This window comes from Trachemys scripta, chromosome 4 (assembly GCF_013100865.1).
Source record: "Trachemys scripta elegans isolate TJP31775 chromosome 4, CAS_Tse_1.0, whole genome shotgun sequence".
Classification (NCBI taxonomy): Eukaryota; Metazoa; Chordata; order Testudines; family Emydidae; genus Trachemys; species Trachemys scripta.
In genome coordinates, this window is record NC_048301.1 from 20,603,096 (window position 1) to 20,615,484 (window position 12,389).

A 12,389-nucleotide genomic window follows, 5' to 3' on the forward strand; every position below is an offset into this window, starting at 1 on the left:
GCAGCATGCCAGCCAACAGCTCTGGGACTTGATTTTCATAGATACCAAGGGTCTATTACCCTATTCTGGCATTGTCAATGGGCTTTAAAATGGCACTACCAGAGCCTTAGTGTAAATGGGAGCTGGGCCCACAGATTAGTTACATTAATTCATCTCTGAGCGTCATTAGGAAGTTTAAAATGGCAAGTGGGATGGGGACCTGAGAAGTTCTATCTTGGTACTAAGAGCCGGAATGGTTGTAGTACCTTGAGCAGCCCCATTGATTATGGCTACTCAGGGAATTAGGGTTTACAGCAGTGGTTCTCAACCCTTTTGGCCTCAGGACCCATTTATAAATATTTATGGCCTGTCACGACCCAATAAATAGTCTGGGGGTGGAGGCCTTGGGGTGATTTCAATCGGGTCCTGCCCAGCTCTCACCCCACAATGGCAGCTCCTTTGCTCTGGGACTGGCTGGCCTTGGCTTTCTGCTCCAGGCGTTGCAACCTGTGGGGTTGGAGCGCTGCTCAGGTTTGGCCCCATCCCCTTGACTGGTCCAAATTCATGTGAGTGGAGTTATGAGCTGGCTCATTGGTGAAAGGTTGCAGTGCCGCTCACTCAATTTGGTCTACCTGGAATCCTGTCATCATGATGGCTGGGCTAAACCCGAGTGGCGCTGGGACCCCATGGGTTACAGTGCCTGGAGCAGGGAGACGAGTCCAGCCAGCCTCATGGGACAAGAGCCACAGGAGCTGCCACTTGACCCTTTGAAATATTCTGGTGGCCCAGTTTTGGGTGCAGAGGACATAGCAATCTGGCTTTATAGATATGTCAACATTGTATGCTTCTTTTGGTGGTGTACAGAGGACATATACGCATAGCCCCCGCCCCAGCAAGGATATAAATAGCAGGGCAGACAGTAAGGTGTGTAAAGACATGCCTGAAGGGTGTGGATATGTAGAGGAGTACATAATTTAGAGCATGTCTACACTTGGCATTTAAAGTGTTCTTCCTGTTTTCAGAGCCTTTAGCTTCTGCAGAATATCCCACAGTGCCTAGTGACCATTCTGGACAGCAGCTTTGCGGCGCTGACGCCATTTAAACAGACATCCACCCTACCCCTGTAAAGCCCCAGGAACTTTGAAACTCCCCTTCCTGTTTTCTCGGGCAGTCTATGGATTAGAGGGCTTGAAATTCTCTCTTCTCAGCATATCATCCTGTATTAGAGGTGGAGCTGGCAGCATCTCTGTATAATAATAAATAATTATATACAATAATATAAATAAAGAATGAAGGTTGCCTGACAATTGAAGCTCTGGGCACTTGAACTGAGAGCAGGGAGCCTCTCTCTCTTGTGCTTTCAGTGGCCCGCCCCCTGCTGGGCTCAGGCTGTGTGAAGGAGGAAGATGCCTGTTTTGAATGCAGAGGGGCCAAGAGCTGGACCTGTTGGGATGTGGGGAGAGAGCAGATTGGGACAAGGAGCCTGGGGCAGGGAGGGAGAGGCCAGCAACTGGCATTGGAGATTAGCAGTGGGAGGAGAGGGAAACTGGGACAGGGAGTTGGGGTGTTAAAGTAGTATGGATTGGATGAATGGACTATAAGGTGGATAGAAAGCTGGCTAGATCGTTGGGCTCAATGGGTAGTGATCAATGCTCCATGTCTAGTTGGCATCTGGTATCAAGCGGAGTGCCCCAGGGATCGGTCTTGGGTCCGGTTTTGTTCAACATCTTCATTAATTATCTGGATGATGGGATGAATTGCACCTTCAGCAAGTTCATGGATAACACTAAACTGGGAGGAGAGGTAGATATGCTGGAGGGTAAGGAAAGGGTTCAGAGTGACCTAGACAAATTGGAGGACTGGGCCAAAAGAAATCTGATGAAGTTCAACAAGGACAAGTGCAGAGTCCTGCACTTAGGACGGAAGAATCCTATGCACTGCTACAGGCTGGGAGCTGACTGGCTAAGTGGCAGTTGTGCAGAAAAGGACCCGGGGATTACAGTGGACAAGAAGCTGGATATAAGTCAACAATGTGCCCTTGTTGCCAAGAAGGCTAATGGCAAATTGGGCTGCATTAGTAGGAGCATTGCCAGCAGATCAAGATAAGTGATTATTCCCCTCTATTCGGCACTTGTGAGGTCACATCTGGAGTATTGCATTCAGTTTTGGTCCCCCAACTACAGAAAGGATGTGCACAAATTAGAGAGAATCTAGCGGAGGGCAACGAAAATGATTAGGGGGCTGGGACACATGACTTATGAGGAGAGGCTGAGGGAACTTGGCTTATTTAGTTTGCAGAAGAGAAGAGTGAGGGGGGATTTGATAGCAGCCTTCAACTACGTGAAGCGGGGTTCCAAAGAGGGTGGATCTAGACTGTTCTCAGTGGTACCAGATGACAGAACAAGGAGTAATAGTCTCAAGTTGCAGTGAGGGAGGTCTAGGATGGATATTAGGAGACACTATTTCACTAGGAGGGTGATGAAGCACTGAAATGGGTTACCGAAGGAGGTGATAGAATCTCCATCCTTAGAGGTTTATAAGGCCCGACTTGACAAAGCCCTGGCTGGGATGATTTAGTTAGGGTTGGTCCTGCTTTGAGCAGGGGGTTGGACTAGATGACCTCCTGAGATCTCTTCCAACCCTAATCCTCTATGATTCATGTGTGGGGTGTGTGTAGGGTAGACTGGGACAGGAAGCCTGGGGCAAAGATGGGAGGGAGTGGGACTGGGAGCAGTAGTTGGGAGGAGATAGATTGGATGAAGAACCTGGGAATGGCAACTGGGATGGGGAGCCAGCAAGGATGTGGGGGAGGAACAGTGACCGGAGGCCAAACTGAGGGAGAGACCCAAATCAGATGAGGAGCCAGGAGGGGGGAAACGGGGACTGGTTGGGCAAGAAGACAAGGGCAAAGGAACTGAAGGCGGGGGTAAGAGCTGGGAATGGCTGGGCAAGGAAACTAGGACTAGGAATGGATGGCACTGGGACTGGTACAAGGAGTCTGGCTGTGAGGAGAACCAGGACTTGCTGGGCAAAGAGACTGGGAAGATAAGCCTGAGGAGTGGTGACTGGAACTGGGTAGGCAAGGATAACAGGACTGGGATGAGGAGACAGCCTGGGGAAGAGACAAGAGAGGGACAACTTGGAGGGGATGGGCACAGAAAGCATCGTGTTCGCAGGGTCAATAGCGTAGCTAGCGGGGGTGCAGGGGAAGCAGCCGCTTCCCCTCAACACATTTTCCAAAAGCGGCACCTTAGTTAGGGGTTACCATGGCGCCAGCAGGCAAGGGGGGGCAGCACATCCGGAGGAGCCATGGGGAGGGGGCGGCACGGCCGGAGGAGCCACGGGGGATGCTCTGGGGTGTGTGAGGGGAAGCGGGCAGGTCCCAGGGAAGAACAGAGGCAAGCGGGGATGTCAGCCTAGCCGGGAGACTCTGGCTCTTTGCCGCCCAGCCTGAGCCGGGCAAGCGGGGGATGAGTTCGGGGCGGCCGGTGCTCAGCCTGGAGCGCAGAGACTCCCCCAAACTGCCCCGCTGCCCAAAGGGCTCGGACCCACCACGAGCTGCGTTCCCGGCCAGCCGTGAGAGGTCAGAACCTCTGAGCAGAGCCAGGCCTGTAACCCCGATCCAGGCTGTAACCCTCTCTGTTCCCTGCACACACACGGGGCTGGAACTGAGGGGGGGCGCTGCCGCACCCCAGGCTTGAAGGGGGGGCGCAGCATGGCCGCAGTGCGGCTGGAGGAGCCATGGGGTGGGGGGCGCGGCACGGCGTGGCTGGAGGAGCCAGCCAAGGTGGGGAGGCGCAAAGCGGCCGGAGGAGGAGCCAAAGGGGGGCGCCTTTTTAATGTTTGCTCCCCCTGCTCTTAGAACCTGGCTACGCCACTGTGCAGGGGGGATGGGCAGAAGAATCTGTTCCCTTGAAAGCACACTCCACTCCAGAGCCTGGAATGGAATCCAATATTCCTGAGTCTCACCATTCCTCTGCTGTCTGCAAATACCTGTGAACCCCACTGGCAAAGCATCCCCTGCCCCCAAAGCTGCTCCACACAGAGAAGGACAATTTACTGCTGCTATCAGTTACTCTGCTAGCTCAAGTGGCAGAGATCTGTGCACAGGATCTAAAGGTTCCAACCCTGCAGATGACTCCTCTGGCTGACAATATGGTGTCACATGATGGATTTTATGTTTTTTTCAGTTTGCTTTAGGGTTTGAATAGTGTGCAGTAAATAAGGCAGGGGGCACACACTGAACAACGAGGAGCAAGCAAAATATTGAATAGCTGCTCATGAAATGAGCGCCATCCATTCTGTGCATTGAATGTGGCAGGGGTCCAGTGGAAATAATTGTATGTGATCATGTAATTAAAGCCTGTCTCATAATATGTACACGCAAAGGGACCGAATTAAGGTTGCCCAGGCAACCTTCATTCTGGCATTTCCTCACTTTTGAATGCTTGATTTTGCAATCTGAATAATGTTCTTTTAACATAATTTTTAGTGTTTAATTTAATAGAGCTTTTGTTACGTGCCATAAAATAAATGGTGGGGGTGGTGGAATGGGAGTGGGAGAAGGAAGCTGCAGACTGCGTGAGGTTTCAAATCACTGAAAGTTTATTTGGTATTTTTCTGCTTCATTATTTTTACCTGAGGAAATTAAGTGCTGTCTATAAAAGTAAAACAAAATATGACCATCTGCTGTTGGTTTTATTATATTGGTCACAGAGTGTAGCTGAAACCAGGACCATGTCTCATCTGGCAGATGCTGTGAATTTAGCTTTACATGGAAAAAGAGTGGAAGCTATATATAGTCACTGATCCTTCTAATTCCTCGGGAATATTATTTTTGTAGCTCCAGTAAAACATCACATCAAATAAGCTTCTTTAACTCATCTCTTCTGCTACAAGACCAGCCATGAAGAGCTGATTTTTTGGGGGGCATATGTATTTATGGGCTTAGGAAAGAACATAAAATAAAAACATTTTCTGCTGCAAAGAAGAGATTGCCATAAATATTTTAATCCTGTGTTAAATTAATTCAGCTAATTAATGGATGTGACTATTGAGTAAAATGAATTAGAGTTTTAGAAAATCATGATGCATTGATATGGTTGTGTGTGCTGCTTTGGTAATGAGTCATGACACAGTGAAAATTGTCTAATTACATAGTTTCATTTGGATACTATAGGAGCTTGTGGGCAAAGCCATCCCTATTGTGGGCGAGTGGGAATAACTTTGCTTTAGAGGATGAGAATACTTGGTGGATATTAGAAAGTTGTAATTATTTAGGAAGGAGCATAATTGTTAGTGCACAGCCTTGGGACCTGGGACTCCTGGGTTCTGTTTCTGACCTCGCAAGTGACTCATGGTCTTGCACAACTAGCACTCCTATGCTTCAGTTTTCCCTACCCTTAAAATGAGTATATAGTATTATAAGTGTCTGTTGCACAGGGGTGCTGTGAGACTGAGTCTACTGTTTCCAAAGGAGCCTATGAGAATTAGGTGCCCAACTGCCAGTGAAAGTTAATAGGAGTTGTGCTCCTGCCTTTTTTCAGCTCCTCTGAAAATCTCCACCTCAATTCATATTTGTGAAACGCTTTCAGATCCTTGAGTAAAAAACACATGATATGAAGGACACAATATAATCCATGTATAACTATCTGTTTAGGATTTCATTTCACCTCATCCCTTTACCTGTGCACCACCCAAAATATCAAGGTCTTATGACAGCTACAAACATTTCCATCTAAGGCCCTGATCAGGCAAACCCTTATCTAGAGGATTAAATGTTTGCAGGATCAAGCCCAAACTGTACTAGAAATTACAGCATATGTTTCATTATGGATCAGAAATAAGCTGTGTGACAGAGAGATCTTTATCTTATTGAAATACCACATTTGGTTCTATTCAGGAGGAATGTTGCTTGATAATTCCCCGTTTACAGTTACATTGAGACCTGTCAGTTGACCAGTTTTTAATCCATTTAATGTGTGCCATGTTAATTTTATATCCTTCTAGGTTTTTTTTTAAATGAAAATGTTGTATGATACCAAGTCAAATGCCTTACAAAAGTCTAAGTATAGTATGTCGATACTATTACCTTTATCAAACAAACTTGCAATCTCATTAAAAAAAGATGAAGTTAATTTTCCATAAGCCCATGTTTATTTGCATTAATTACACTACCATCCTTTAATTCTTTATTAAAGGAATCCCATATCAGCTGGTCCATTGTTTTGCCCAGGATCAATGTCAGACTGACAGGCCTATAATTGCCCAGATCATCCCACTTGCCCTTTTAAAAATTGTATATTAGCTTTCTTTCAGTCTTCTGCAACTTCCCCAGTACTCCAAGAATTATTGAAAAATCAACATTTGTCCAGCAAGCTTCTCAGCCAGTTCTTTTAAAATACTTAGATGCAAGTTATCTGGACCTACTGATTTTCAAAGTGTTTAACTTTATTAGCTGCTGTTTAACATCCTCCAGAGATACCAGTGGAATGGAAGGAGTGTTATCATCTGATGAGACTATGTCATGTTTTTCCCAAAATATATAACAGAAATATTTGGTGAATACTTGTGCCTTTTCTGCATTATTATTGATAATTACACCATTTCCATCTAGTAATGAACCAATAACATTGTCAGGATTCATTTTTACCCTAATATATTTTAAAATGTCCTTGTTGTCCATAACTCTGTGGCCATACATTTCTCCTTGTGTGCTTTTGCTTCCCTTATTAATTTTCTACAATTCCTAACTTCTGATGTATATTCATTATTATCCATTTCCCCTTTCTTCTATTTATTATATATAATTTTTTATAGTTACCTTCACTTTCTCTCTAAACCAGTTTTTTAAACTGTACAGCCTTCTTCCTCAATTGTGGCTTTTTGGGCATCTAGTAAAGTGTTCTAAAATAATTCCCAATTATCATTCACATTTTTCTGATTAAAATCTTCCTTCCAGCTTATCTGGCTCATTTGTTCATCCTTCTCATCCTCCAACCCCAGCCATTGCTCAGCTCATGTCTCCACAGCTGATGTACTCTGAGGCATTCTGCTCTTCATGCAGTCTTCAAGATCCCCCAACTCTAACACAGCAGCAAACAGAGCTTCAGGGATCTGGACTCACTTTCTCTTTGGTGTCTACTCATTCACAGAACAGCGCATCTGATAAAAGAACTAATCCAGGGGTTCTCAAACTGGGGGTCGGGACCCCTCAGGGGGTCACAAGGTTATTACACAGGGGGTTGCGAGCTGTCAACCTCCACCCCAAATCCCGCTTTGCCTCCAGCATTTATAATGGTGTTAAATATATAAAAAAGTATTTTTAACTTATGGGGGGGGGGAGCGCACTCAGAGGCTTGCTGTGTGAAAGGGGTCACCAGTAAAAAAGTTTGAGAGCCACTGAGCTAATTGAAAGGGTGGAAAAAATACAGCGTGGCAGCCAACTTTGAGTACACAGGAAAAGAAAAGAGCCAACAAGTGGGATTGCCATGAATATTTACTTTTGCTGCTGAGTTACAGGGAGGAGACAGTGGAAGACACAGTGTGCCTTACTCATTCCTGAAAGGGAATATCTGAAACAGTGCAATAAGTCTTAAGCAACCATACAGTGAACGAGCAAATGCCGATTGCTTAAGGAATAGCTTCATAAGCCACAGTAAACATGGATACCAGGGTTCACCCAGAAGCACTGAGGAAACAAACACTTTAATTGTCAATGAGTCCTTCTCTACCCCTTCTCGAAAAAGTCTAGACTCTGAACATCCTGGCATATTATACTTTGCTCAGCCACCCTTTGTACAAGCTCAGGAACCTGCCATGATGATCCACTAAGACCTGCATCACCAGTGGGTCCTGTTAATATAGTCCTGAACTTCTTGGGGGAACACACAACAAGCACATAGGTTCCATCAGTAGCTCCTGCGCAGCTCAAGAATACAAACCCTCACTGGTCTCTGGCAAGTTTGCTCCTTTGATAACGCACCTCTATGCAGCACACTAGGTATTTCCATGCATGTCTCCATGGCAGCAGTTCCCATTGTGGCTTTCCCTACCCTCAACTGGTGCCTTACTCACCAATAGCTATCTGAGGCAGGCAGTTTCCACAGGCCAATCACCACTATTTCCTATGGGGACGGGAACTTTCTTCCTTGTAAGCCTGATGCTACAATGACAAGGCTCATTCACTGGAGAAGGACAGAAGAAAAAGTCTCCTTACCTGTACTGAAGTTATGCAGCAGCTACCACTCAGCTGACACCTCCATGACAACTCAGGCCTATCAGCCGATGCTTGTGATTTAGACCCAGAGGCGATGCTCCATCCGGTGAATATAATCCTTGATCAACACACCTTGTTTGGTGGTGAGAGTGAGGAAGAAGGGTATCTGATCATTGCAGCAATAACTAGGATCCGCTGGCATTGATTGCTGCCAGAACATCCTCCATCACCTTGCTGCAGCCACCTAGGTGGCTCAAAACTTTTTGAAATCCCCAGCACAAACTTTTATTGCTGACCAAGAACATTCATCCAGATCTCTCTTTTGAGAAAATGAGTAGGAAACAGCATGGCCACCAACGTGCTCATGCAAGTTTCCTAGGCTGTATGGAGCTTTTGAAATCTCCCATAGGTAACTGTGTTAGGAAGACCTATGTAACACCATCTATGGGATAGGTAGTACAGGGCAGCACAACTGCTATAATGTAGCACAGAGTTAAGGTGGCTGCTGGGAAAACCTGGAACCAAAAGAACATAGCAAGGGTAGACAATGCACCAGTGATGCTCTCCCACTGGTTCAACCCTAGTACAGACAGCTTGAAAGTCAAAATTGTAGAGGAAATCTTGGGGACAATTTACAGTAGTCATCTGAGAAAGAGACATGCCCATTGCATGTGGTTCTTGATGAATGTTTCACTGTAACCATAAACCACCATCAGTGCAGCTGGGATTAGACAACATGGTGTATAAACACTTAATGCCTGACTACACTATGTCACATCTGGGTCATGGGTAGCTAGACCTAATAGTCAGAGCCAGAATCCACTGTCACAAGACAGGAATCAGCTGGGTCAGGATACCAGCATGTAAGTAACAGGAAACAAATTGGAGGTCAGAACCATGAATCACATGCCAGGAGTCATGCAGGGTCACGAAATCAAGCCAGGAAAGGACAAAATCCAGAGCAATGTGGAACCCAGTTGTTCAGACAGCTTCCTGTTCCTGCTGCTGGCTTAAGTAAGGCCAACAGGCCAATCAGTTACTCTAGAGCTCTGCCAATCGGATTGCAGGGGTGGAACCACAAACTGAGGCTAGGCTTCATAGGTCCCAGATAAGCAAGCATCAGCAGGCTGCCAGATGGAGGGTTGGAGCATGGCTGCTCCTACAGACCCAGGTTTGAGACCTACGAGTTATGACACACTATATATTTCCAGCATTTCTACCACTGGTAGAGAATCACAGCTATCAAGTTTGGTAGTGCAGACATGGTCTAGTCTAGGGTTTAAAGGTGTGTTGATCACAGAAATGTAGGACTGGAATAGACCTTAATAGGTCACCTAGTCCAGTCCCCAGCACTGAGGCAGGACTAAGTATTATTTAGACCATCCCTGACAGGTGTTTGTCTAACTTGTTTTTACAAACCTCCAATTATGGAGATTCCACAACCTCCCTAAGTAATTTGTTCTGGTGCTTAACCACCCTTATAGTTAGGAAGTTTTTCCTAGTGTCTAACTGAAATCTCCATTGTTGCAATTTAAGCCCATTACTTGTCCCGTCCTCAGGGATTAAGGAGAACAATTTATCACCTTCCCCTTTATAAGAACCTTTTACATACTAGAAGACTGTTATCCTGTCCCCACTCAGTCTTCAATTCTGTAGATTAAACAAACCCATTTTTTCAATCTTTCCTTGAAGATAATGTTTTCTAGATCTTTAATAATTTTTATTGCTCTCCTATGGACTCTTTCATTTGTCGACATCTTTCCTGAAATGTGGTGGCCAGAACTGGACACAATAATCCATTGCTGAGTAGAGTGGAAGAATTATGCCCACCCCCTTTTTTTTGTTGCAACAGTATTATATTGTTGGCTGATATTTAGTTTGTGATCCATTATAACCCCCAGATTCTTTTCTTCAGTACTCCTTCCTAGGCAGTAATTTTTCATTTAGTATTTGTGCAACTGATTATTCTTCCTTATGTGGAGTACTTTGCATTTGTCCTTATAGAATTTCATCCTATTTATTTCAGACCATTTCTCCAATTTGTCAAGATCATTTTCAATTCTAGTCCTTTCCTTCAAAATGCTTGCAACCCCTCCCAACTTGGTATTATCCACAGACTTTAAGTGTATTATCTATGCCATTATCCGAATCATTTATGAAGATATTAAATAGAACTGGACCCAGGGCAGTTCCTTGTGGGACCCCTCTCAATATGGCCTTCCAGCTTGATTATAAATCATTGATAACTACTCCATGAGTACGGTTTTCCAGCCAGTTGTACACTCACCTTACAGTAGGTTTGTCTAGGCTACATTTTTCTCTAGTTTGATAGCTTGATCTAACATCTTCTAAACTCTAGTCAAGACAAAGCTCATTGCCCTTTAGCATGTGCTACGCTAGTTAAAACCAAAGGGGAGCCTAAGTTACAACTCGATCAGCTTAGCATGTATTAAAATCAACACTGCCTGGCACCACTAGGCTTTTAAAATGTGTTTAGTTTACATGCTCTAGCAACACACCTTTAAATCCTGGTCAAGCCACGACCAAACATGTCTTTTGGGATGTGCATAGATGACTATCCATTTGGATAGCACTATGCCTGTTGCCAAGGTGGCATGCCATTTTAAAAGATAGCCAACTGCAGATGGATTCAGACAGCCAACCTTGCTAATACTACAAGTCCCATCTTCTCTGCAGGTGCTCTACTCTCCAACAGCAATGCCATCTGAGTCTTTACAATTAGACACATGGACACTTGCGTGTCAAATGACATCCCAACCTCCCCCCCTCCCCCGCCTGGAAAGCAGATGAAAGGAAGAAGAGAGCACTCGTGGCTGCCAAAGAAACAGATTGCACTGTATTGGTCATCTGTGAAGCCTAAGAGCAGCACCTTGGACCTCACATGTGCTAGAAGCACATTCCTGCCACCCCTCTGCTTGAAGACAGGCTCCCGGCAGGCGATGTTGGGAAAGGAGAGCTCAGTTGCAAAGGAGGTGCAGTCATGACATCCACAATGGGCGTTCCAGCCAAGCAACCAGCCAGCATGTGTTCATTTTGCATATGAAGTTACTTAACTATTTAGGGAACCATCACACTTCAGTGTTTCCAGCTTGGCCCTGCAATTCTTTTCACAGGTTTCTCATAGAGTTAATCTAAAAATTCAAAACCATTTCCCAGTGGAATCAGAAGAACAGCGTTACATGCTGATATTGTCAACAAAAGGATACTGAGTCACAGGTGAAGGTAAGGGCTGCTTATGACGCCCACTAGATTATTCATCATTTAGGATTATTTTTAAACCAGCTTCACGGACGATTCGTTTGTTTCCTACGTTCATACTAACGCAGACTAATTCCAATCAGAAGAAATCATGTACAGAGAAAGGAAATAACACAATCTGGCTTTTTTTTTCTGGAACTTGAACAAAACAATTATTTAAATGCAAACAAACGACCAGATCCGTTTAAATGCTCTCCTTTGTTGAGACAGAAGTACCATTTCCCTCTGATGCATACATAGACCTTTCTGTTGTGGTGTCCCTCCTACCCCCCTTATTTGACTTGCCACATTCATGTATACATTGTTGCAGTCTTATACTGCAATGTCTCTCCAATTTTCCTCTATTTTTTTTCTCTTTATCTAGTTCCTGAAAAGTAGATACATCTTTTAAATGCCTGCCGCACCTAAAACCACTATTGGCTTCAACGGGAGCAGAGTTAGGCCATGCATGAATGCTTTTGAAATTCCTACCCTTTATCTATCTGCCTTTTAAGCTCTGCCCATTATTAAAGAAGAAGGAAGCTTAACATCATCTTTTGTCACCACAGCAAGTGATTGGGAGCAGCTGCAACAATCCAGGGGCTGCAGGAGACACAAGCGGTATCCCAGGCCTGGTTTGTCAGCACTTTGATAGAATCAGAAATGCAATACACTGGATTTGTGAAACATCCACACAACTTGCTGTTACCATCCCTGGACTACAGTCTTCCACTACTAGTGCTCCCAGTGCAGCAATAGCAGAATCAGTCTTTTGTTTAAAAAAAAAAAAAAAATGAACAAATGGCCTGATTTTTCAGAGCCCCTGCAACTCCTACTGACATCAAGGGGGAGCCTCACACGCACAGCTCCTCTGAAAAGCAGCCTGGTGGTGTCTAGTTATCATATTCCGTCTCCTCCCAAAAGGAGCTTTGCA